The 27,159-nt window shown below is 32.8% G+C and overlaps 1 protein-coding gene across 1 annotated transcript in view; it reads left to right on the forward strand.

Moving 5' to 3' along the window:
• Nucleotides 1–27,159, forward strand: part of Mical (Molecule interacting with CasL) — a 78,295-nt gene that overhangs the window by 23,314 nt on the left and 27,822 nt on the right. The gene's annotated exons all lie outside the window — the stretch shown is intronic.

The raw sequence follows: 27,159 nt of genomic DNA on the forward strand, positions 1-27,159 counted from the left end.
TTAAATTTTATATTTAAAATAAATATAAATTAATTTTATATTTAAAATTTATATTTAAATTTATAACTGCAAAGACTTATTTTGTGGCGAATTTCTCTTTGTTGTTGCAATGCTGAAGTTCTGCAAATTATGCGATTATTGAACTTCGAACGTTATAAAATGATTGTTTCTAACGATTGACCTCAAAGATCATTTGGATCTCGTTTTAAAATGAAATTCAATTGTAGGAATGTGTGGTAAACTTACGTGAATAATACGTTCGATTTCAGTGTCACGTGTCACCACTCAAGATCAGTTCAGTAATTTTCTATTGTTATTCATAATGCTATTTCCAACAGTTATATAATAAATTTAAGAGTTCAATTGAAATCACCATACTTTTGCATGTTTCAGCTATGCTGGATCATAGGCTCAACGTTTGTTCTCGATTAGTCAGCAGATTTCTATGTAGATTTATGAGGAGCATATGCAGACATTCTATTTTGAAAAGACGTTATATTTCACGTTCTGTATTGCAATTATTTCGTTTCAATAATATCGGTGCTTTTGAAGTGTTCCTTTGACACATTTAAGCTTCGAATTCATACATCTCTGTGACGACTATGGTACATCCTCGGTCACCGACCTGGGGTAAGCAAACGACCGTTGTTTGGTCCAATTGCTGTCGCATACGAGTAATTGTTGTCGTTCTCGACGTGTGTCAATTAATTGTTTGTCATTTTTTTCTTATGAAGACTTTTATACGCTCGCAATATTGTTATACGTATTAAAATGTTTCCTGGTTCTATGAAAGTCTATTTGGATTCATTCGTTTTTTTTTTAAACATATGTACTACATAAGTTGACGATGTGTGCCAGTTAGTCACTTCGAATTTACTCAATTCGTGGTTTTTCGATTTAACAAGATGCGTTTTCCATCATGGTGAATTCATTTATGTAATTAAATTTTAATGATCTCTGATGTTGTTGCGACTATACGACGATTGGTTACGCCTTACTTAAATTATTGACTCACTGTGGACCGCCGGAATTTTCCGAAAACCCTATGATAGTCCGTGTATTTTTCGCGAAGTGGCTCTAAAAATAAATAAGTTTTGTAAATTAAACATAACTTCTAAACCTTTCTATCAATTAAATTGAAAATTGGAATACAGCTTCTTTACAGTTGTCTTCAACCGAATAAACGATCAGATTAGTATTTATCATATTGTGGTGATTACTATATTCAATTTTGTTTAAATTTATATGTGCCCATAATTATGAAAGTGGTCTAAGTCAAGAAAATAAAAGTCGATTTTATCGTTTAATATCGCTTATATTGTAATCAATCTAAAAGTCAACTTTACAAATTCCACAATTTTGCACCTACTAATATTATATCTGTGTTCGGGCTGTGTACATACGTACTTAATAAGCTTAAAGATAACGATTCTTATCTTCGATTTCTCATGATTCATTTTGCAATTCATCAAATAAACTCGTGTTGATTAATGTATCTTATTAAAGAGACATATACATATGTTATATTGCTTTCAACTGCATTTTTTTTCAAAGAAAAAAGGTGATGATGTTTGACCGCAAACGTAACACAGGAAAGAGTGTGTTGAGCACAAGCTGCGAGTTATTCCAGGAATGCCAAAAATATCCAATCGAAGCACATCATTATTTTCGTACGCATGCTGAGAATGTTTTCAGATATGCAGCAAACCCCATGGTACCAATGAGTTTCTATTATAATAATATCTTCATAACATCTGCTGGAATATTTATATGGTACAATACCCCAGGTGTTACAGCGCTTGCAATATTCTTAAGAATCCCGGTTTATGTTTACATTTACTATACTATATATGTAGCAAATTTTTGATGTGCTTGCATAGAAACAACTTACAGAAGCATTTCAATTTTGGGACCAAGATTATTGTGCTTCTTTGCGGAAACAATATCGTTACTTTTTGATTTGACGGTACTTCTATTTAAAAACTTTTATTTATTCTTCGGTATGATCGACAGAGATTTCTTTGCTATAATTTACATAAATACGTACATATTTGTATAACACACTCCTTAATTAACACAAATTGATGAAAATATTTACATTGACAAATGACATATTCACTTATAATGCAAATATTGAATGTTTTATTAATTCATAAGTCAAGTAAACAGATTTCGTTTATCCAAAATAGCTTCAAAAACTCTCGCTGAAGATTCAGACACTTTGTAAATAACTTTATGTAGGAGGGGAGGGTGGGAGGGGTCAATTTAAACTTCGTATAAATAATCCGTTAAGTGGTTCAGAAATTGTTTACAAGATTTCAACCAAACAAACAAAAATGTCAAGTTTTATAAAATGTATTTACAACGCAACAAAATTTGCTTAGACGTGAAATTCCCCATACACTTTACGTTGATGTAATTTAAATTTGATCATACAAAAAATGTTCATTTATAATAATTTTATGAAAATGCTTGTAAAAATAGTTATATTTATTCGTCGGAATCTTCTGAGGATTGCAATACCGATATACTGGTTCACCGGTAAAAGAGTTGATGAATATTTTTGAGGTGACTGTAGATGACAACCACTGATCTTCATATACATATGTATGTACATATGTAGTGTGCATTTTTTTAAGACTGATTTATCACGTCGTTGATAAACCGCCAACCGTCATTATTTCTAGAGGTGTTTTGTGTAAGATTGAGATTATTTATTTTTATGTTTGGTATCTGATAGGCGTCGAGTTATTCAATATGATTTGATTTTAGCGTATGCCCGATGACACCCGATAGTGTTTTCGGCTTCCAATTTCTTGTGCAGATTAATCAATCAAATGTATCAAGTCGGCGCTTTTAAATTAAAATTGACATCATATTTTTTATAAACGATATACCTACAAATAATGTATGTAGATATGAAATACTCAATCTTTGAAATAGGTCGAATGCGTCACATCTGCCTATTTTCGTTCGGTTGCTGTTTTATCTTACATATTGTCAACATACATATAATAAAATTCCATTTACCGAATTATTTTGTGGAATAAAACTATCTCACTACGTTAAATTCGTCCATTCCATTTTCTTGTATTCAAAATATACATTACAAATTGTATTTTACTGAGTGGGGAAAAAAACCATGTCTTTGTCTTTACTATTTAAATTTAAAAATTTGTAAAAATTTAATGTTCCATTCAGTTGATGGAAACTCGTTGTGTATCATCGATATGCATTATCAAATCGTCAGCAAAAAAATGGAAACATTAGTAAAGAATGGAAACATAATGCGGTTTAAGCTACATAAACGCATTGTACTCATAGTACTCAATGCAAATCGATACTCATACTTTATAATAGTGAATTGTTCAGCTGAAATTTTATAAAATTGCTGTCAAAATTTGACGTGTCGGAGAAATTCGATGCATTCTGGCGCGTTTTCAGTATTTAACACACTTTCTTCACGAATTATTCGGTATATTATACACACGTATATGTATACAGATTCGTTACTTTTACGGCAATAATTAATTGACGCTAATTATAATAACGATCATTGTGATTCGTTGCGAAATTCGTTCGATTGCCGAACTTCAAAATTAGAACTACGCCAAGTGTAAATGAATTCAAGTTCAAGATGATTCATTGCTTCTAATAACTATATTTATCACGCTCTATTGGCAGTTGTCGAATTTTTTCAACTTATTTTTGTTAATGATCTTTTATATCGAAGTAAAAATAGCTGTATAAATATGTTGTTTTGTCTAATGGGACCAAACCATTCGAGTAATTTTCAGATTTTGATAAAAAAATGTGGAAAGGACGTTAATCGATTGTATTATACTGGATTATACTGGATAGTAAAGGAGAGTATTAAATTACAAGTATATGTAGATTCAAACTGTATGGAGGTCGTATGTATACATGTGTATATGCATATGTAAAATTGATCATTAAGAATATTTGTAAAATTTCAGTCTACTATGCCAGAATTAATTGACTTCAAATTGACGAGTAATAAAACATTGAATTTGCACTCATTGCGTTAATTAAAATTGAATTTTATAATGTTTCTGTTTTTTTTATGAATTTGAAATTATTTATACCGTGCAAAGTCCCATATATACACATATGTATGTATAAAATGTACATATATAGAGATGTACTATTACATTTTGTATTCGTATTAACAATCAGTTGGGCAATTCATCGTGGTTACAAATTAGTCGTAGCGCATTCATTATTCAAAATGTTTCAATAAAAAAAATTCTAAATAATTTGAAAATAAAACAAAAACAAAAAAAAACAATTCTTTGGTCAACTGTGTATCTTTTTTAACCCTAGTCTAATTTTTTTGTTCCAATTTTGAATCGATTGTTTATTGATTCGCGCATTAATAAGCGATCTTCTCTCAAGTACTTAATTTCGCTCCAGTCCTTTTTTCCCGATGTGATGTTCTAGATTTTTGTTTATTTTTTTTTAATTCTAAAGAAAGTGGATTTGGAACATCCTATTTTGCCGAAATCACTTAGATGGATTCCCTGCAATTCGCCATATTTGGAATAATCGGTTCCCGGAAATATGCACTAAATTGCACCGAATAGTAGTGCAGTTTCGAGAAATCATAATTTTCAAAGGCACTCAAAAAGAACTTACGCAATAGAATTCCACAAAAAAGGTTAGCACCCTTGGATAACATACTCGTACAAATACCCCTTGACGCTTTTTTATGGAATTCTATTGCGCTATGTCTCGTTGAGCATCTTTGAAAGTTTTGATGTCTCGAGAGTGCAACTATCTCGAGTGCATTTTTCCGGTCACCGAAACAATCAGATTCTCTTCGTAAGTGTTTTTTCTGTTTTTCGGCATGATTTTTCATATGTCATCGTTTATATTCCGAAATCTCAAATGAAAATGAGCTCACATCTTATATGGGGTGTGTATTTAAATAGCTGCATAGTAAAAAACCCCAGTACTAATATTTAACGATCATAAGTTTTATCACTCAAAGATCGTAAAAAGTGGATGTTCCGTTTTCTGTGACCGCCACTGTATGTAAAATACACGCATTTCCTTTGTCTGCATATATTAATTGTTTCAAAATTGAGTTTGTAATTTATTTTTTAATCAACTCCTTTGAGATTGTTCAATTTATTCGTGATCTGCTGTGTCCGTGTCAGTGAAGATTTTGAGATTTAACTATATGGAATTTCTCAAGTTGTAAGCAATTAGACCCTTTGAAGACGAAAAATATATAAGATATTTGGTTAGATCTTGCCTACATAACTTGCACGTGTTTTTTTCCTAGTATCCGCATGCTATGACAACGTGACCCTCTTATTTCTCATGTTATATAAAAATCTAATAGGGGTTACACCACTTGTTATTGCCGAAAAGGCAATTATAATTTAACCGAAAAAAGCGTGATACCTTTCATGATCACAATAAAATCGATAATTAAATTTATAATTATTTAATTGATAATAATAGCTCTATACTTATATTATAATAACAATCGTTACATACACATAAATATTGTTCATTTTTAAATTTCGATCGGCCAGTTCCTCGGTTACTTCTGTACATAGGTAAAATCATTGAATCGCACTAATAATAGTATTATTTATTCAGAATAACAACACGTACTTCAAAAGGGAGGATAACCATTTTTATATGAAAATATTGATCCTATGCGAGTGGGAAAAAAAACTACTAGAGTATTTTCATTTCACAGATTTCATAAAAGGCACGTTTCAATCAGGCACGTTTTAAATGCATAGGAAACAAACACGTGCACTTTTTTACTAGTGCGAATCGTGATTTAAAATACATCTCTATGCTTACTTTATAAAGACATTGAATATAATGTAAGATGTAGTTGTTAGTAGACATTGACGGTGGTGTGAAATGAGACTCGTAGTTTATAACATTGTTTATTTGACGGAGAGCTACAGCGAACTGATCGGTCACGTTTCATATGACACGTTGACAACTCAACCATTCTTCAACGCATACATGCCAACCTAATCATTCGTACATGCATTTTTCTAGGCTAAATACTTAAATCCCACAATATTATTAAATAAAAATAACAATACTTTAAAAGGGAGGTTTGCCGTTTTTAAATGAAAATATTGATCTCTTTGTGAGTAGAAAATAAAACTACTACACTATTTTTATTCCACAGATTCTTATTTCAGAAAAGGCACGTTTCAATCAGGCACGTTTAAAATGCAAACTCGTGTACATCGGAATTTTATTTGTATCCAATTAGCGAAGAAAACACCCCTTTTTTACTAATGCAAATCGTGATATAAAATACATCTCTATGGTTAATTTATAAAGGCATTGAATATAATGTAAGATCTAGTTGTTAGTAGACATTGACGGTGGTGTGAAATGAGACTCGCAGTTTATAACATTGTTTATTTGACGGAGAGCCACAGCGAACTGATCGCTCGCGTGTCATATGACAAGATGACAACTCAAGCATTCATCAACGCAATCATGCCAACCAAAATCCCACAATATTACTTATTAAAAAATAACAATACTTTAAAAGGGAGGATTGCCGTTTTTAAATGAAAATATCGATCTCTTTGTGAGTGGAAAATAAAACTACATAGATTCTTATTTTAGAAAAGGCACGTTTCAATCGGGCACGTTTAAAATGCATAGGGAACAAACACGTGTACATCAGAATTGTATTTGTATCCAATAATTGTAAATATCTTGCATCAATATTGATAACATTTATCCTAGGGAAGAAAAAACCCCCTTTTTTACTAATGCAAATCACGATATAAAATACATATCTATGATTTTACAGCTTTATTTGTATTTAAATATGTAATTTGTTTTGTTGATTTTTAAATGTTTTTTATTATTACAAAATTATGTTCACAATACATCTTATGTATTGTATATCTATTTTAATAGCCACTGATCTACTGATCATTTTCTATTTTACAATTTTATTTTATGTTTGTTAGTAATTATAGTATTATATTATTCTAATGTTAATGTACAGCATAATAGGAAAAATAGCTCAAAAACCTATTTACAAGTCTTAAATATATAATTTGAACCTGAGCGAATTATATATAAAATGAACCTTCAATGTCATACCCAGGCGAGCTTTTCACATGAAACTTACCATTCTTAATATTCTACCTAAACTTACCACCCGTCGGCTAGACGTCACCGCATCCACAAAAGTGAAGAGGATAAATATCCCTGAAAATTTCCCTCACAACCACACACACACACACGCATAAGGAAAGAGAGAGTGAACTTAAAATGAGTGAAATAAAACGGCTCGCAAAACCGCGATCGATCGTTTCGTCTGGAAACAGGCATAAAGGCCCAAGGTTATTACCCGTCTCGATCAAAGGGGACAGCCTGTGTATATGCCTAATATTATCCTTCGTCTACCCCACACCTCGACCTGTTCCATTCCTTGGTAAATGCAGCCGTATTTTCAGCTCTGAAGCATAAACATAAGTACGTGGACACGGGTCGATGTGACCCTGTTGCAATTTGCTGCATTGTTACGTCACGTCGCGATACCCCTCTCGCGGTAGTTCCGATCCAGAATATTAAGCATTCGGACGTGCATTTGGTCTCGTATCGTCGGATCCGGCGATTGATTTAGTTTCGGGAAGTCCAACCGAATTAGTTGTCCCTGTTTTCGAGCCGGGTTCTCCACAATTAGACGTGTGATGTGTTTGCGCCACTTGCCAAGTGTTTGGTCACACTGCTTGTGTGTACGCGTGTGACTCATGATTTTACCCCTTTCGTGTGCTCTGAGGGTTGGCTGATTTCCCCGAATCGCATTTCAGGACTTTGGTTTGTGTGTGTCGATATTCTTGGGCTTTAATCGGCTTCAGCTTTGCAAGAATTCACCCTTGTGGGTAAGAAATTAAATTTGATTGTCAACACCGGAGCTTTTCTTTTTACATTGTTAAAGATTATGTTGATTTGTTTATTGAAATAATAATTTCTTCAAATTGACATTTGCATATTATACATAATTAGGGCATGCATTACTGGTTTACCGGTAAATATGGATACGTTTCAGAATCGAACTACTAAATTATTTTATAATTACTGGTAATTCTGGTCAATTACTTTTCGGTTTTTATATGTAACTAGTGTAGGGCCCGTTGATTTCAACGGGTGGTTTCGAAAAGAAATTGAAACTCGAATAAAAATAAAGTTAAAGATATGGAATTGACTGGTTTCGGAAAGACAAAGGCAGAAAAAAATGAAAATTATGAAAAAAATGAAAAATATGAAAATAATGAAAAATATGAAAAAAATGAAAAATATGAAAAAAATGAAAAAACTGAAAAAAATGGAAACAATGAAAAAGATGAAAAATTTGAAAAAAATGAAAAAAAATGAAAAAAACTGAAAAAAACTAAAAACTGAAAATAATGAAAAATATGAAAATGAAAAATATGAAAAATATGAAAAAAATGAAAAAAAAAATTTTTTTCGATTGTCGACGAAAGCCGAAGTCGATTGTCGATTGTCGACGAAAGCCGAAGTCGATTGTCGATTGTCGACGAAAGCCGAAGTCAATTGTCGATTGTCGACGAAAGCCGAAGATACGCGAATGATTGGTTCCCCATACTTGTAAAGGGTAATCGAATATTATGTACGTAATTTAGAGCATTTTTTCTATCGAGACGGCAGTGTAGTGGTTAGCGTGAATGTTCTGAACGCGGGGACCCCAGCTCGATCCCGCGTTTTGGAATTAATTTTATTTTTCAAATATCGCTAAAATATAAATTAATTTCAATAATTTCAATTAAAAATATATATTTAATTGTTTTATATGAAAAGAAAAAAAAATGGTTCAAAACCTCGCTAATTAAAATTACGTATTTTTATATGGCGAGAAGGAATATTTCAATTAATGTTTAAAAAAAAAAGGCGAAATGAAAAATTGGATTTGGCACGATGTCCGAGACCATTACCTCATTAGACCCATATTCAGGCTATTTGGGGTGATCGGTTCGAGTCGCGACGAAGTCGTCTCGTCGAAAAATGAATTAATCGATTTTTATCGATTCGTTCATTATGTTCGGCGAGAGTTAGGACACACACACACACCCACACACACACCCACACACACACCCACACACACCCACACACCCACACACACACCCACACACACACCCACACACACACAGATTACCGTCGTTATATATATGATTATATGATCAAATTTTTGAACTACGATATTTGCTGAAAGTAGAAATGTGTTTTGTTGTATGCTTCGTTTAATACTGAATCGTACGCCATGCACGTCCTCGTTGCTTCCAGCTGGGAAAGGCGTTTCATCAGTTTATTATTAATTTCATGTTCAAAATTATCTATAAAAAAAAACATGTGCCGCGACCTTTGTCTGCGCCTTTTCGTAGAATTTTATGAGACTTTCTCCGGCGTAATGACAAAGAGTGCACAAGTACTGCACAGTATTGACTTAAATTAGTAATAACATTTATTACTAGTGTTAATATGATACGTTTATTCATATACGCAAAAATAAGTAGTTCAATATAATTTTTAATTAATATAAGATATTTATATGAATGATCAAAAACCATCTTGAAAATTACGAGTCAAGCTGAACTTCATGATGAACTTGTTAGCAATTTCATTTTTTTTTATGTTTTGTCGTTCCATTTGATCATTTTGAACTAAACATTGTTTTTATTACTTTTTTTTTCATTATTTTCATTTGGCGACATTTCAGTATTCCAACTTTCGAACAAATGTTTATTAGTGTGCTTCTGAAGTATCGTGAATCAAGTTGCATATCGTCTCTTAGCATTTCGCCAATGAATTATTTATAAAAATAGTGATTTTTCTTTGTATTGATTTTTTTTATGATAAATATTTCCGGCAATCAATGAATTTTTAACGATTTATCGGTAACGTAATTTTCCGGTAATTTTGCATGCCCTAATTATAATCATAGGCATAATGAAAATTCGTGTTTTTTCCTTCCCTCCATCCAATTCTAGAATAAATATTTCAAATCAATTATTGGATTCCGCAGTCGTAGCAATTTCCGATTCTTTATAGGGAGGTGGAGGGAGGCGATACATGTTTTATTATTCAAGCTCGTAGACTGTAGTACTTTTCCATTTATTCTTTGATTTGAAAGTGAGGAGGGGGTTTCAACTTTATTGCAGCTGCTCCCTGCATTATAGTTCAAGTGTCTGGTCAATTATACACATAGTAGCATTTTGAGACTTGGGAATTTGCTACGTGTGTATTAACTAGTAGTTTATTATGATTAAGCGCTGCAACGGTGGGTCATTTTAATGTTTTGTATTATATATTTATAATAATATAAATACTTCACGGGTTGCTCATATTCAGACAATAGACGGGGGGGGGGGGGGGAGGCAATTTACCGGGGCCTTTGCTACTTGACTAACAGGAATATATTAAAAAAACGACAGTTATTAATAAATCTGCTGTTATTAATAAAACGCTGGGGTCACATGGATTCATTTTTAAAACAATCTTTTTATGAATATATGTAGGTATATTAATATTTTTGGATGAAATCTTAAAAGAGGCCGGTAAAAATAGGTTTATTACAAGTTTTTCATTATTTTTATTCATAATTCGTTTGCAACGTGCAATACAAATTTGTATATTTTCAAATAGAATTTTTATATAATTCAAATATCGCATAGTTGAAAGCTTTTCTATTTTATATTTAGCCTGCGGCCTAACTTATGCCGTATTTTATGTATATATGTAGATCGTGTTGTTTTGATATTTAAATAATGTCTTAAATATATGTACATATTTTTAAGGGTGATCAAAAAAAAAATGTTTTCGCCTACGGTTATTTCTTTCATAATATTTAAGCATGTCCAATGAGGGGAATATTGTATATGAATGTTTTCGGAATTCTAAAATAAGCCTCCCCACACCCCAAATACAACAGGTCCAGAAATTATATTTTCCTGGGGTCCAGCTTTGTTCTCGATGTCCATTTTTATTATCTCTATACAAATATAATATTCTTCGATCAATTTGTTTTGTCAGTGATTACGTTTGGGTGTGAAACTTGGAAATTAAACGCCAAGGTGATACACAAAGTCTAATGCACTCAAAGAAGTATGGAACGCTGTATGCTTGGCAAAGATAGGAAGCGGAATACGTGGGTGAGAAGTATGACAACGGTAGTGGATATAGTGGATGATATGTGAAGAGATTGAAATGGCAATGGGCGGGCCACGTGGCTAGAAGAATGGACGAAAGGTGGACAAAAATACCCGAGAGAATGTAAAAGGGTAAAAGGAAGACCGCAAGGAAGATGGGTATACGAAATTAGGAAAATGTGAGGTGAAAGCGATGAGATTTGTGCAAAGCAGAAACGAGTGGAAGCGTGTTGGAGAGGCCTTCATCCAGCAGTGGGCGTTGAATTGCTGTAAATGATGATGATGACATACATATATAATATACGTATCTAAAAGGAATATTTCAGTATTGTATATATTTAAAAGGAATGCTTTAGTCCTGCTTCAACTATTTTTAAATGATGTATTTCATTATACAATAATATAATGACAATTATAAAGATTTTTTGAATTAATAATATATCTCGATAGCGGCTGATGGTTTGGGTTCGATTCATGTTATGTTTTCCGAAGTTTATCGAAATAGAAATGCCAATTATATTTATGTAGATAGATATAAATATTGCTTGTTATTGTATAACTGTCGGTCTGAATCACTACGGATTCTGATTTCATCAATAATAGGAAAGTCCACGATTCCCACGCTTACTCTACAATTCTGATTTATATAATCTTTGTTAGAATGAACTTAGATTATTTCATTACATACATATGTGTATTCATTTAAATCAATTTTATGATAAATTATATTTTATCATTGATACAATTATTATTCATGCGCTATCAAAAAGTTGATGCGAGTTTTGAAAAGCCTCACTATCGTCGTCATTGTTAGTTTTGATTGGTTGCAGTTTCAAACATACAACTTCTAACACCCTCGCAAATAATCCCAATGGTAATTTGTACTCCAGATATGATATGCCATCACAAATGTACGTATGTCTCTTAAATTACACATACTATATTATAGTAGTAGGTATATATGGTATCTACTATGTACTATGTTTCATTTTAATGTGCTAATGTCGACGGAAGTATCCAATGATGACCGTTAATTTGTGTACACTAACTAAACCGCTACCAGTTGGTTCACTTTTTTATGCACACCCATAACTTTTGGGTTTTTTTAATAAAATGTCACGTGTGTATTTTCTCTTGCATATCTATCCCCATTGTAAAATTTACGGTCTTGTTGACCTTTAAGATGTAATTTCTATACGGCAACTTGTCTGAACTTTTTGTATGTTGATGTCTCGATGACGGTGGTATGTGTATACATTATTCATACATTGTTATTTATTTATGAATGCTTTTATCAATACTGGTTCAATAACCTCCAGTCAAGACGGGATCAGAGAAAGCTGGCTTTTAAAGTTAAAGCTAAAAAAGTTAAGAGCTTAGTTTAAGTCTAATGCTTTGTATGAGCAATTTGCTAGATTTTAAAGACCATAGGAGCCATAATTGCTTTCCAATATCTGCGAAATCCGCCAAACCCTGAATAGGCAGTTTATAAATGTAGACAGTAAGAACAATCGATGCTTTTTATGAGTCGTAAAATATAATTTGCCATGTCAATACATTTATGCTAAGGGTGCCATACGTCTCGGTAGACTGGGACATGTCCCAGTTTATAGATCTGTCCCCCCCCCCCGTGTTCTGGTTCACGAGTCAGTTTTCAACAACTTGAGAAAAACAGGTAAATGACGTGACCTGCAACTACTTTATCGTATAAACAAAGCCGTGGGAAGGTCCTGGGCTTCAAAATCTGAGGGCGCCAAAATCGTCATCATCAAAGATTGGCGTCGGATGAATGCTTTTCGAACAAAAAATGGTTCACTATGGTCATTTCTTAATTTCATTTCTAAGAAAAACCATGCTTTTTTGCTCTCTTGTTTTGAATACTAGCGGAGTGGTCTATTGTTGTTTGAATCCACCCAACCCCGATATTTGGTCATCGCACATTTGCGCATCTATCCATCTCACCTCTGTCTAAATAGCGAGCATTGATGTATAATACACATAGATGGGCCCTGACGTGTGATTTTGGTCGGAGATCTTGTCTTCACTAACTGAGGGGTGCGGGGGGTTTAACTAGCGGGGAAGTTGGGAAAAAAAATGTTTTTTTCCCTACGACGCAGCGGTACTTACCTACCTACTAAGAGAAACTGTGCATGCGCCATGTATTTTGCATGCGCCAAAAGGGAGACCAGTATAAGACGTGAGGGCGGATCTAGTGTATTATACATCAATGCTTGCGAGCTAAGAATATTAAAATAAAACTGCTAGTTTTAAAATTCTACCTTCTATCATTCAATTTCCAAACTCAACAATTATGGCAGCTGTAACGGTGTATACGATGACTTTGAAAACATTATGTTAGCTGGTTCATTGGAGTATGGTCCTTTCTTACTGAAACACGTGTTTTTACAAACATGAGTACAACTGTAAGTGCATATTATGATGAAGCAAGTAATTTCTAAACAGAATTCTATCACAATTTGTAAAGCATTTTCGAGTTTGACACGACCAGAAAAATGATCGTCCTATGTATCTTCTCGGTGGCTCATCCGGGATTTAATTTTAGTGACGGGGAATTTTTTGAACATGTGGTTTTTTTTAATTCGATTCAATTCATTAGTGCTTACTAATTTAATTTTTTGTAAGGACTAAGCTCTGCTTGCAACAATCAACAAATTCGAACTAGTCGAATTTTCTCGGATGCGTCACAACAATTAAGTTAGATAAATTAGAATCCTAACATGCGTATCATGTCGATCTAGATTTAATAACCACTCAGATGTTAGTCGCACTCGTAATCATCGGGAAAAGGCCAGGATTCGAACCCACGACCTCTCTACTAGTAAACAATCGCTTAATCAGTGAGCTCAAACGTATTTCTCAAAATATTTGTGTTTCGAAATAAATTTACTATATTAAATGTTATTTTATCTTATCTATAATATTATCTATAATATTATCTATAATATTATCTATAACCTTATCTATAATGGTTACACGACAATTGGTGCAAGTCCAAAATGTTCAACGACAAAATGTACCCGAAAATTAGTGCACTGACAAAATGTACCCGCGACAAAATGTACCCGCGACAAAATGTACCCGCGACAAAATGTACCCGCGACAAAATGTTTAAGCGACAAAATGTTCAAAAATGTTCAAAATGTTCAACCGTATCCAATATTTACGTATTTAAATTGAAAAAAAAAACTTTCCGAGCGTATGAACTCCAGATTACATTGCATTAGTTTATATGGCAGGGCTTCTCAACCGTCTCCAAAATTTTCTTTATTTCAAATGAATAATTTACTTTTTATCGTACACATCGCGGGCGTTATTAAATTAGTAAAAATGACAGGGGTTCTCAACCGTATCCAATATTTACGTATTTAAATTGAAAAAAAAAACTTTCTGAGCGTATGAACTGCAGATTACATTGCATTAGTTTATATGGCAGGGCTTCTCAACCGTCTCCAAAATTTTCTTTATTTCAAATGAATAATTTACTTTTTATCGTACACATCGCGGGCGTTATTAAATTAGTATAAATGACAGGGGTTCTCAACCGTATCCAATATTTACGTATTTAAATTGAAAAAAAAAAACTTTCTGAGCGTATGAACTGCAGATTACATTGCATTAGTTTATATGGCAGGGCTTCTCAACCGTCTCCAAAATTTTCTTTATTTCAAATGAATAATTTACTTTTTATCGTACACATCGCGGGCGTTATTAAATTAGTATAAATGACAGGGGTTCTCAACCGTATCCAATATTTACGTATTTAAATTGAAAAAAATAAAAAAACTTTCTAAGCGTATGAACTGCAGATTACATTGCATTAGTTTATATGGCAGGGCTTCTCAACCGACTCCAAAATTTACTTTATTTCAAATGAATAATTTACTTTTTATCGTACACATCGCGGGCGTTATTAAATTAGTATAAATGACAGGGGTTCTCAACCGTATCCAATATTTACGTATTTAAATTGAAAAAAAAAAACTTTATAAGCGTATGAACTGCAGATTACATTGCATTAGTTTATATGGCAGGGCTTCTCAACCGTCTCCAAAATTTTCTTTATTTCAAATGAATAATTTACTTTTTATCGTACACATCGCGGGCGTTATTAAATTAGTATAAATGACAGGGGTTCTCAACCGTATCCAATTTTTTCTTATTTAAATTGAAAAAATTACTTTTAAAGCGTATGTCATTGAATTAGTTTAACACCCTCACAGAGGTGCGAAGACCTCTGTGAGGGACAGTACATATAAGATAATTATAAATTTTAGTGTTATTTAGAGTTAAGTAATTAAGATGTATTTTTAAAATTAGCTTTATAGCTTAGATAATATATAAATAAATAAACGTTGAACGCCACGTTTTATTTTGATAAAACAGTTCCCAGCCAGCGGTCACGTGTACTTCGAGTTTTAACATTGAATGTGACCTTTACGGCGTCTCTAAATCAAATTCACATAATTTTTTCCAAAATTTTGTTTAAAATGCAATTATTTTATTTCTTCTGCAAATAAGTCTTCTAGTGTACATTCGCAAGCTATATGTATAATGAAAGTTTTTTTTAAACTTAATATTTCATTATACAATTATAAGGCAAGAATATCAAATATTAGTTTAGATAAATTTAATGTATTATTTTACAGTCAAGTCTCGAATTACGACTATTCGGATTAACGATGGAGAGATTTTACTTAGTGTTTAGCAAAAAACAAATGTATGAATCGGACATTGTATTGTAGAAAAAAGGAGGTATGTAAAAAAGGCAGACATTAGAAATTTACAGCTAAAATTATTTTTACATACCTCCTTTATGTTTCACATTAATATTGCATCATTTACAACTAACTATTATGCGTAAGGGTTGCATACAAAATTTAATTTTGACATGTAAAAGACAATTAAAATGTAAATGTAAAAAAAATCACGCGCGTTGAATGGATATGGCAAAACAATAATATATTTTGAAATTAGTTCTATGATTGACAGATGAATTGTCTACACAAATGGACGAAAATATGTAAAAAGACAAATGGGTTATAAAATTTTACTACCCTCATGTTAGAGGCTATTGAATGCATTTTTTTCTTTGCGTAAAACCCTAGGACAATAGGCAAATGGTGGGTTCGAAATCTCTTCAATGTCCTCTTCAACGTCGGTTTGTAGCAATGGAATAATAATTTTTAGCTATTCACAGTTGATAAGCTCGATCACATTTATTATAGAAAAATATACATATATGTATGTAATTAATTTATAATTACTCTGGTATTATAAAGTTCTAATAAGGTTATCAAGTTAACAATACCAAGTTATATATAAAATTTAGTAAGTATCTGTCAACCGGAAGTGGCAGTTTACTTTTGTACGATTTTTCTTCCACTATTTTTTTCGACCCCTTAAACATGTGTTTTCGTCACAAAAAATTCAAGTATAATTCTTGTAGCAATGTGATGAAAAGAAAAAAAAATTATTAAATTTTATAAACCGGAAGTGGGTTTTTTTCTCTTAGAAAGGTTGAAAATGTTGTGCCCACTACTCTGTCCACACCCCTGAACGTATTAAGCTGAAAATTTATATTTCTATCCTTTATGTACTAACTTAGAGCTGGTAGGGTTTTGGTCAGAATTTGTAAACCGGAAGTGGTATTTTTTTTTAAAACAATATTTAATTATTTTATTTTGACCCTTAAAATTATTTTTATTTTCTTGATATTTAATGAGTATAATACTGATAGTGATTTTTAGTAATAAAAAAATTTGAACAAAATCTGACAACCGGAAGTAGAACTTTTTTTGTTTTGTGCAAGTTTCCATACATTTGCGCTCAATTTGTATCGCTATCATAGTCATCAGTTCAATATCGAATTTTGTTTTGTTACCTTCTTATATTCCTCAAATACATAGATAAAGTCATGGGTTGGTCACACCCGAATTTTTTTTAGTAAAAAAAAAACCGAGGGGGGGGGGTCGTAAAAATTAAACACCGACCTGGTTCTTTTTAATTTAGCACTAACAGCACCCTGAGCTTCAATGAATATACATAGAAAAAACCTTATCTTGCAATATGCAAACCGTACTTGACCAGTTTACGAAAAATTATTTTATAGGCTTTAAAATTATGGCAAATAAGCTAGAACCACAATATTTATTAAGAAGACTATCTTTCAAGCAGTGTATTATAATTTTCAACCATAATTAATTTTGTTTTTAAGGTCATTCCGTAGTCCGGTTTTGTGTTACATTGGCATTTTAGGATGGACTGTACATATGTTAATAGATAATTAATATATCAATAATTTATATGAATATTAAAACATGGAAATGTCTAGTGTCTTCTTTTTATTATATACTGATAATGATGAATTTTTAAATAATTACATTTATTATTTATTACGTATTCACTCCTTTGTAAATCAAATTCAACTTTTTGCTAATCAAATTCACACGTTGAGAAAAAAAATGCATGGTTAAAATAAAATGATTGTAAATCGAATTTTATTTTTCAGCTCAAAAGAACCTATTGTCTTCGAAGTATTGAAGCGCATATGCTTCGACCAAATCTTTTTCTAGGAATCTTAACATTTTTTATGTAGTTAGGGTTGGTAAAATAATTTTCCCAATGTAATTAACCTCAAAATACATGAGGAAATCATCGACCTTCTGTTGGATTTCTCGTTCTTGTGCCAATAGCCATGGGTTGAGAATTTGGAGGAGTTCCTCCCAGCTTTCGACTACATTTTCTGGAGGAACAAATGCTAATGCCAATACCATTTTAAATGCAATTGCATTTTCCTGATTATCGTAAAATTCAGATAATCCCAATTCCTGGATTTTTCTGTAGGTACTTTGGGACAGATGGAAAAAGCAACCCGTTACTTGCGCATTTGGCCATATGTCAGACGTGAACCTCGTGTAGCTTCCATAGACATATGGAATGTTCGAGACCGAATATTACATAATTATGGAAAAACGGACAACGAAGTGGAAGGCTTCCATATGAAAGTTGGCTATACAATTAGAGCCCAATTTCCAAACCTGTGGAAGTTCTTGAAAGCCCTTCAAGGTCTCCAAGCCAAAACCGAGAAGTTAGTACAAGAACTAAACTCCGGAGTTATTATCGAAACTGTGTTTACCGAAACACTCTGTTCTGGCAATTTTTCGCATGGACACCTTCTTCGCTTTCAAATACGCAGCAATTAAAGTTTTTTTTCGGCGGAAATATCCCTGCAGCGACCAATTTCTGAAGAATCGATATTGTTAATTTAAAAATTCAAAATTAAATATTAAATCCATCAATTTTATAAAATAAAAACTATTAAACCCATAATTACCCTTAGAACAATCATACAGCAAAAGGTCTCAGCTGAGCATGATCTTTTCAATGTTTGAAAGCATTTGACGCACAATGAACAAAGGCGAACCCTTAGCAGGTATATTACGGGTTTTTTGTACCTTAGTCTGTTTTATTTTGCATACATACAAGATAACTGTATTTTGTACATAGTTAAAGAGAATTACGTTTTTTTACCAATATACAGAAGAAATAACTAAGATAAATTTACAAATAACGAAGTGATGATTAGAACAAACACGTATGTCGCAAAATTCACAAGCGTTCCGTTTTATGCTGTTGGTGGTACATATATATATATATATATATATATATATATATATATATATATATATATATATATATATATATATATATATACATATAATTCAATGACATCTCCAATACGATTAAAAAGTTTTTTTTTCAATTTAAATACGTAAATATTGGATACGGTTGAGAACCCCTGTCATTTATACTAATTTAATAACGCCCGCGATGTGTACGATAAAAAGTAAATTATTCATTTGAAATAAAGTAAATTTTGGAGACGGTTGAGAAGCCCTGCCATATAAACTAATGCAATGTAATCCGCAGTTCATACGCTCGGAAAGTTTTTTTTTTCAATTTAAATACGTAAATATTGGATACGGTTGAGAACCCCTGACATTTATACTAATTTAATAACGCCCGCGATGTGTACGATAAAAAGTAAATTATTCATTTGAAATAAAGTAAATTTTGGAGACGGTTGAGAAGCCCTGCCATATAAACTAATGCAATGTAATCTGCAGTTCATACGCTCGGAAAGTTTTTTTTTTCAATTTAAATACGTAAATATTGGATACGGTTGAGAACCCCTGACATTTATACTAATTTAATAACGCCCGCGATGTGTACGATAAAAAGTAAATTATTCATTTGAAATAAAGTTAATTTTGGAGACGGTTGATAAGCCCTGCCGTATAAACTAATTCAATGTAATCTGCAGTTCATACGCTTAGAAAGTTTTTTTTTTCAATTTAAATACGTAAATATTGGATACGGTTGAGAACCCCTGTCATTTATACTAATTTAATAACGCCCGCGATGTGTACGATAAAAAGTAAATTATTCATTTGAAATAAAGTAAATTTTGGAGACGGTTGAGAAGCCCTGCCATATAAACTAATGCAATGTAATCCGCAGTTCATACGCTCGGAAAGTTTTTTTTTTCAATTTAAATACGTAAATATTGGATACGGTTGAGAACCCCTGACATTTATACTAATTTAATAACGCCCGCGATGTGTACGATAAAAAGTAAATTATTCATTTGAAATAAAGTAAATTTTGGAGACGGTTGAGAAGCCCTGCCATATAAACTAATGCAATGTAATCTGCAGTTCATACGCTCGGAAAGTTTTTTTTTTCAATTTAAATACGTAAATATTGGATACGGTTGAGAACCCCTGACATTTATACTAATTTAATAACGCCCGCGATGTGTACGATAAAAAGTAAATTATTCATTTGAAATAAAGTTAATTTTGGAGACGGTTGATAAGCCCTGCCGTATAAACTAATTCAATGTAATCTGCAGTTCATACGCTTAGAAAGTTTTTTTTTTCAATTTTAATACGTAAATATTGGATACGGTTGAGAACCCCTGTCATTTATACTAATTTAATAACGCCCGCGATGTGTACGATAAAAAGTAAATTATTCATTTGAAATAAAGAAAATTTTGGAGACGGTTGAGAAGCCCTGCCATATAAACTAATGCAATGTAATCTGCAGTTCATACGCTCGGAAAGTTTTTTTTTTCAATTTAAATACGTAAATATTGGATACGGTTGGGAACCCCTGTCATTTATACTAATTCAATGACATCTTAAAATGATATTCAATGAGTCACAATGACATTCGCTTAAAATGTAATTGTTCAATTTAAATAAGTATATGTTGGTACGGTTGAGAACACCTTTAATTTATAATAATTTAATAACATCCGCGATCTATACGATAAAAAGTACCATATACATCGATAAATATAATACAATAAAAAGTTACTTTTGCCATTAAAATAGGATAATTTAGGATTTTTGAACATTTTGAACATTTTTGAACATTTTGTCGCGGGTACATTTTGTCGCGGGTACATTTTGTCGCGGGTACATTTTGTCGCGGGTACATTTTGTCAGTGCACTAATTTTCGGGTACATTTTGTCGTTGAACATTTTGGCCTTGCACCAATTGTCGCGTCCCCATCTATAATATTATATTAGAAATATAAAAAAATTGTGTCACATTTTTAGAAAGGGTGGTTTTTGTGCTTCGCCTAAGGCAGTACATAGTCTAGGGAAGACGCTGTTGATACTTAAATATATATGTACATACGTAGATTCAACATTACGTATATCTAGAAACACGTCAAACGATGTAACGAGTAAACATTTTCCTTCGTCAGACCCGTCACAGCTGACGCTATTTACGTCAATACATTCATACATACATATATCTTATATTATTAAACGAGCTAATCTTTTAATATTTGTCATTTTTTTTTCAAAAACTAGACAAACGATACTGCCGAATCATTTGACATCCCCCAATTCTGGCCCAAAAATCACAAAGAAATGAGCCACGGCCTTGGGAAAGCTCATTTAAGGGGCCAAATTCCATTTGAAACTGTTGAAATTTCGATATCGTGTGACCACGACCAAGCTTTACGAGTAGGATATTGTAAGATGGAAGCCCCGCCATTGTTTCCGAATGAGACTGCATCTTCTTATTATTGAATCTTCCTCACAGTTTAAAGTTCGTCATCTAATTCTCGATGATCTGTGTCATCGATGAGGTGTCATCGATGTTTCACGATCGCGCGTATGAATAATATCGACACTGTTTCTTTTGTCTTCTCACTTGATCGAAATAGACCACCGTCCTCGACCTCACTTCCGACGTGTCGTATTTCAAACTCGTTTTAATCTGAAAAGCTTCCAGCCTCCGTTGCTTTCACGTAGCGACGATCTGACCAAGCTGGTGCCCCACTGGCGGCTTCGGCTTCATCATCATCATCAGCAGCAGCAAGCAGTGATTGCTTAAATATGCACTCCTCCGCGTATCTCGCTATTTTCGTCGACACCCACCCACACACTCGACGAGAAACTCCGAATGTGGGGGCTTTCTAGAATAACCGCTTAGTTTTTTTTGCTTCTTCTCAAACTGCGCATCGTAAGTCAATGATGTGATGTCTTTTATGTCTTTGAATCACTTTTATATTATTACATGTACATAAGTGTCAGTAGTGAGAGCCACCGAGCATATTCCAGATTCCACAGTGCATTCACTATGGATATACCGGAAGATCCATTCGTTTTCTAGTACATTAATGTAGGTTATCTCGCTTCCCCTCCCTGCCTACACCATAAGTATTTTGCGCGTAGTTTCCCCGTTCCCTATAGTTTAGAGTTCAAAAACTTCCTAACTGACACAATGCAGAATTTACAACCAACATATTAGCCGTTATACTATTTGAAAATGGTGGAAGTCCTCAGTTCCAAAAACACTATTTCTGTTTGATTCACAAATTGTTAAATGCAAAACATTATATTTAATGTTTTCCGAGATATTTCTCGAAATGAATAGTGAATCGCCACATTCTCGCTTTTGGCATTTCACGCATGGCGTGTATAGCGGTCATCCGCGGGCAAAGGATTAAAAAATACTCACTTATTGAAGTTCATTTGGGTCGATTATGATAAGTTTTCATTAACGAGATTAATGAGAATTAAAAGTCGCCGTATTGCTAGAAAATTCCCGTAAGCGTGACGAGTTCGTAATGTGTATTTAACGTAATGGGTATTTCAATGGGGGAAGCGTTATTTTCAGAAAATCGTATTTTTTTTAATTTTACCGTGATTATTTTAAAAATTAAATTTACTGCGAGCTTCTTTGGGTATTCCTTTAATTTGAACACAAGAAATACCCAAAAATTTAACGAATTTTATGAAATAAAAGTAAGCTAATGACCCATTTTGACGCAAAATGTCGGCTTTTACTCATTTCATGAAATTGTCTAAAATAACTGCCGATGTTTCATGAATTGATCATCGGGCACAACGCCAGTAAAAATATTAAGGAACAAGCTCGGTTAATCCAATGCAACTTGGTTCGCTAATTATATAAAAAAATGTTACATTAAGACGTATCAATTTATTACATTGACACATTGCTAATCTGGTCTAGGAAATAAGACCCGATTTGATTTATTACCTTTCTGGCCTGTGAGTTTTCCATCTGTACTTATTCAATAACAAATACAGATCACACACTCCCAAACAATAGTCGTTGCACACCATTATAAGCAATCTATCATAGCAAGTCAAGTTTCGACCATTCCCACCTCATCCCATTAGTGTCCACCCATCAATGATAATTTAAAATAATTACCTGACAACTCGAATATAATCTCGTTCAAATTGGACCTAACCTATCCCAAAATTTACTATCGAGTCATTGACATGCAAATCCCGTACACGTACTTATCATCGTCATCCGTTATCAAATATGACGTATCCTCCCTTTCATAATATAATACACATGCGGGGCTAATTTTGCTATGCCATTGTTGCTAGGAATTGTAATTTACCATCAAATTGAAACAGTAATTGAAATTTGACGGTAATGATTATTCCTACTACCGGTATACCGGTATTTACCGGTACATGAAAACAAGGTTTTTTTGTGGATTAGATTACTGTATGTGGTTACTTTTACTAAAATCTCTTTTAGTTTGTTTAGCGTTTGTATGTTAGTATGTTTAGCGTTTGTCATGATTTGGTTGGACTGTGCTGCCAGTGCATTTATCAATATTTGAAATTGCCACATTTTATATACTAAACATAAACAAATTCACAACAACCTAATCCGAAATACGCCATTTACATCAATTTTTAATGTAATATTATGCAACTATATGCACTTAATTCGCTTATAAAATAGTAAATTTAAAATTTAACCGGTATTTACCGATGGAGACATTTTGTTTATTGACCGGTGTATCTGTTTAACGGTACTGCGATCACCAATTGTTGCTAGATCATATTGGTCCATATCCCAAAACCAAATGAACCAAACATTTTGCACTTTGTATTTTTGATGATGCGCCCATATGACGTAGTGAGTACACTAAGGTCGATAATATCCATGTGTGTATTCTCTTATATACTACATCCTAATGTCACGGTGAAATGTCAAACCCTTGTCCCACGTGCGATAACTCTCATTCGGATATGTGTATATTATGATATTGTATTAATTTTTTTTATTATTATTTAGCGAGTCGCCTTCCAACTCTTCTTATTGTGAAAACAATCGCTCTGTCGATTGCTATTCAAAATCTATCTCTTTATTTATTGCGTCGTTTATACGTCGGCATATTTAATTATGGTATGTGTTCGAGTAGGAAAGTGAGTCATGGACCAAATAAATACTTCTCTCAGTAGGAGCTAATTTACTTTTACGCAACACAACTGCTTTATGAAGAAAGTATACATACATAAAGTAGGCATTCTTATCGTCAACCACACATTATCTTTTATTTTGTTCTTGATCACTTTTTTATGTTTATTACTCGTTGGTGTTCTCAACTTGGTGCAAAAAAAACGAACAACTGGGCATTGCTAAAAAGATGGCCAACGGGGCTTTGTGTCGAGTAGGTCTGCGAATTGTGGCTCGCGTGTTATTGAATAAATAAAAGCTTTGAAAGACTATATATAATGCATTGGTCTTTGAATCGATAGATACTTACTCAAGTAGAAGGTTAGTTTAATTGATATATATTGCAGATGTGTCGGAACTGGGTAACAATTAATCTTGGGGGGTAATAAAAGTCCAAACATATGTTTTTTTGTTTACTTTATCTATTTAAGAAATATTAATGTTATATTGAGTTTATACTAATGGTGAAAGTATACTTCAAGTTGTCGTTTTAGGGAATTCTTATGAAAACTTTACATTTACTTATATGTACTTCTATTAATATTGTGTCTTCTCCTTAAACCCCTAAACAAAAGTTATTTGATATCTTCTTCAGTGTGTAAATGTTTATTTACACCCGAAGGCAAATTTGATGATGTTAGAACAAATTTTGCAGTTTGTCCAAATAAAACTTCAAATGGGGACTGTTTGATTCCTGAATGGAATGCCCTATTTTTTTTATAAATTGGATAGTTATCAGTCCTTTCTCCGAATGGGTGCTGTTAGTCTTCGGCGGTGGAGCGTGCTTTTTCCAGGAAAAAGGGCATTTTGGGGCTATTTTCCAGGAAATAGGGCAAACTACAAAGCTAGAGAGCAAAAAAAAGGCTCACCATAAAAATGAACAAATACATTTTATGTTTTTACAAATAAAATGTATTTGGAAAAAAATAAATGTTTAAGGGGGAAGGGAGGATCGTGCCTAACCTGCTTTTAAAGTTATGAGTAAAGCCCGGACCCTGAGGGGGCTGTATATTGTTCAAATGTTTTAAATGCATTGTTAAGGGTTTGCCGAACCTTTTTTACGAAGGATTTACAACAATTGAACAATATACGGCACGCTTCCGGTCCTACCTCTAGTTATGAGTCGCCCCTGATTGTGATCGTAAGAAAAATCGACATCGAGATTTTGAGTTTGAAATTTGTATGAGTTTTTATGGTTTTTATTGTATTATGGCTATATTACATATATCTATACACTGAGTTTCAATATATGAGCCGCTATATTTGAAATTGGCGTAAGTCCACTTTTTATTTTCATTTCGAGAAATATCTCACAAATCACTAAATATAATGTTTTGCGTAAAACAATATTTAAAAATACTGGTGGCCTGTAATACGTTTATTCTGCTTTTTCAAGATTCTGGACATATCGAATCAAAAGAAGTGATAATAATTCGTGAATTAAGTCAAACAGAAATAGTGTTTTTGGAACTGAAGATTGGACTTCCGCCACTTTCAAATATAACGGCTCATATTATGAATTAAAAATAAAACTTCAAATTGAGGGGTAAAATTATTATACATAGTTTAAAATTTAAAAAAATATCCGATACCCTTGCACTACTACTGGTGTTATATAATACTATAAAACGGAACACGAACATTCCGTACAAAAATATGCGAACTTGAAAAAACCGGATTTAGAAAAAAGCACATTATGTGACTTCGACATTTGGTCGAAATTTCTTTCAATTAGTTTAAAGATGTAGAAATTAGGTTGACAAACTAACCGGATAGAAGACTACCGTGTTGAATTTTTGACCTGCAGCCAAAATTTTCACAACTGATTGTATTGGAATTTGTCAAGTTGATAGAAAATAGTATTGGGTGACAAAAAGTTTTTTTTTTGTTGGATTACATATTTAACTTATTTTTACCAAAGAACTTAAACCTGCAACGAAATGATTTGAAAGACAATTGATCAGACATTTTCCGAAAAGTACTACTGTCAATATTTACTCGCGTGCCTTTCAAGGAAATTTTATCGCGTGTCGAATTCACTTATTTGTTACCCCCTGACCTACAGGTCTATCGTGCCTATTTTGACAACAGTTGTCCATTATTATTTGACATGGAAAACCACACTGTGCACACACACACGCATATTTTTGATGGAAGTATCGTCTTTCTCTCCTTTCAAGTTTGTTTGGTGTGACGATAAAAGTATGGTCCAAATTTTATACTCGATTCGATTGCACTTTGGTTTACCTGCCAATTTATCTCGAGCGATGTATTTATGATCCCATTGTCTTGAATCCGAAAGGAAGTGGAACCACGTGCAGACGGAATTGTTTGTTTTTTTTTTGTCAATGCTAATGCTGTTTAGTCATTGTGTTGGACAAAGAATGACCGCACCCACAACCTCTCTGTCTATGGTGCAACTGCACTTGCACTACCTGTCACCTGTCAAATGCTACGCTTCGATTCATCCATATACGCTCAGCTTAAATTTTAACGTATCCGATGTACAGGTTCTTTGATTTTGTTTCACAAATGACTATCGATGCCTTTTGAAATTATGCGGCCAATAAACAAGATAAATTATTTTTATATTTCTGGTTTTGAAATCTATACATCATTTTAATATCATATGATGTTCAATTATACATACAATATATTCACATTTTTCGTATTAAATAAGTCACTCGGACGATATTTGTATGTATGTAAACTATAATAATTTGTATTATTATCTATTTTCATCATATTTGTTGATTTGGGCTACTTTCATAATTATGTATTAGCACACACATAAATATGTATGTATGTAGATACAAAGGACGTACCTTGAATTACGGCAGTGGCTCTCAACCTTTTTTTAATGTGGCTTATTGAAGAATCGTGTCGTTTTTTTAATTATTATTTAAAAATTCTCTTTTGATTTTTGCTACAGATTTATATTATAATATCATTGTAATTATGTAGCTTTAAACATTCACACCATCATCTTGTATGAATGGATATGTACATACGGTAAATTTGTCGAACTACAAATGTAAAGGTGAAGTTTCACTTTCAGGGACACGCATCGTGTCGCGCTTCAAATTTCTTCTTTTCATTGTATGTATATGTTATAGTCCAAGTGTTC

The sequence above is a fragment of the Arctopsyche grandis genome, chromosome 2, assembly GCF_051622035.1.
Source record: "Arctopsyche grandis isolate Sample6627 chromosome 2, ASM5162203v2, whole genome shotgun sequence".
NCBI classification, from domain to species: domain Eukaryota; kingdom Metazoa; phylum Arthropoda; class Insecta; order Trichoptera; family Hydropsychidae; genus Arctopsyche; species Arctopsyche grandis.